Consider the following 1,853-nt stretch of genomic DNA (forward strand, 5'->3'; position numbering starts at 1 on the left):
ATATAATATAATTTCAGAAAAAAGGTGTTCAATTTTAGAATATTACAACTTTAAGACCAGCCTGAAAGTACATATATTCAGAGAAAGATACATTCATTTAAAATAAATTATTCCATAAAAATATTGTCTAAATTCATATACCATGGTATATATACTTCTCTTATGTTTTTGCAGCATACATGTTTATTTTTATTCCTAGAACAAATGCAAACCCAGTCCTGTGAGTAGCAATGCCATAATGAACAATGACAGCTTGAACCATTCCTGAAAATAGGCTGTAGACACCAGAACTTAAGATGAGGAAGCAGCATAAGTAGCTGATCTGGGTTTTGGCTCTGAATACAGCCATCCATAGTTTCTGTGCAATTGTACAATTAATGTTATCCTCTGTTTCAGAGCCTTCACCTAGAAACAAATTGATGAACTAGATCAGTGGCTGGCAAATTATGGCCCACAGCCTGAATCTAGACACATGTCTATTTTTTATGGACTACGAGCTAAAGATGTATTTTGTTTTTAATTTTTGTAAATTGTTAAATTTTAAATAATTGCACACCTGCCTGCATAATAATTTCAAAGTTGCTTTTGTCTCACAAAGATTAAAATATTAACTATTTGAATCCTTTGAGAAAGGTGTTTGCACACCCCTAATCTAGATAATGCCATAAGTGTTTTTGTTAATTATTATTAAAAGTTCTTGATTGAAAAAAAAAATCTACATTAGGTTTCTTTTTATCTCTCAGTGGTCAATCAGAGCCCTGTCTAAGTGTTTCAAATAGGAGAGTTAATAAACCAAACCCACTACCATCGAGTCAATTCCAACTCATAGCAACCTTTTAGGACAGAATAGAACTGTCTCGTAGGGTTTCCAAGGCTATAAATCTTTATAGAAGCAAATCTCCTGTCAATATTTTTGTTAACAGCCCAATGCCTTAATCACAGGGTCATGAGAGCTCCTAGGAGAATTAATAGAGGAAATTAGTAGAGGATTGGAAAGCACAAGAACGGCTTGGGTTCTCACGTCATTTTAACTTCTGGTAGCATTCTGAAAATTAGAAAGCCAAAGCTTTACCACTGATCTCTGTTTCTCGTGAGATCAAAATGTGTGTTATCCAGAAGAAACATTTAAAAGATGCATGTTTTAGTCAGGGATTTCTACAGAAAAAGAACCAGTAAGAGAGATTTTTGTGTACATGTAGCATCTAATGGAAAGGTGCTCTGCTGGCACAGTGACTAAGGCATTTGACTATTAACTAGAAGGTAGGCTGTTCAAACCCACCAGATGTTTCATGGGAGGAAGGTGAGGCAATCTACTTTGGACCTATATAAAGTATCATTGTCGGGATACAGATGCAAATGTACTATGAGAAGCTAAAGGCCTAGTTCTTAGAAGAATCTTTGCACTAGTCTCATGATGTCTGAACTACTGCCCCAAAGCATCAATCAAGAAGACTCTAGGGCATCCTGTGAAAAATATAGCCAACCTGCTTCTCTGAAGTTCCTATTTTATAGTTGTTGACAGTACACAGTTGTTGTTGTTGTTGTTGTTAAGTGCCGTCGAGTTGTTCCCGACTCATAGCGACCCCATGCACAGCAGAACGAAACACTGCCCGATCCCGCGCCAGCCCCAAAATCCCTGCTATACTTGAGCCCATCATCACAGCCACAGTATCAAGCCATCCCTTTGAAGGCCTCCCCCTCTTTCGCCGACCCTCCACCCTACCAAGCATGACATCCTTCTCCAGGGAATTGTCCCTTCTTGCAACATGACCAAAATAGGTGAGACGAAGTCTGGCCATTCTTGCTTCCAAGGAGCATTCTGGCTGCACTTCCTCCAGGACAGATCTGTTAGT

This window comes from Orycteropus afer, unplaced genomic scaffold (genome assembly GCF_000298275.1).
Source record: "Orycteropus afer afer isolate SDZICR_OR568_19922 unplaced genomic scaffold, OryAfe1.0 scaffold00604, whole genome shotgun sequence".
In the NCBI taxonomy this organism is placed as follows: domain Eukaryota; kingdom Metazoa; phylum Chordata; class Mammalia; order Tubulidentata; family Orycteropodidae; genus Orycteropus; species Orycteropus afer.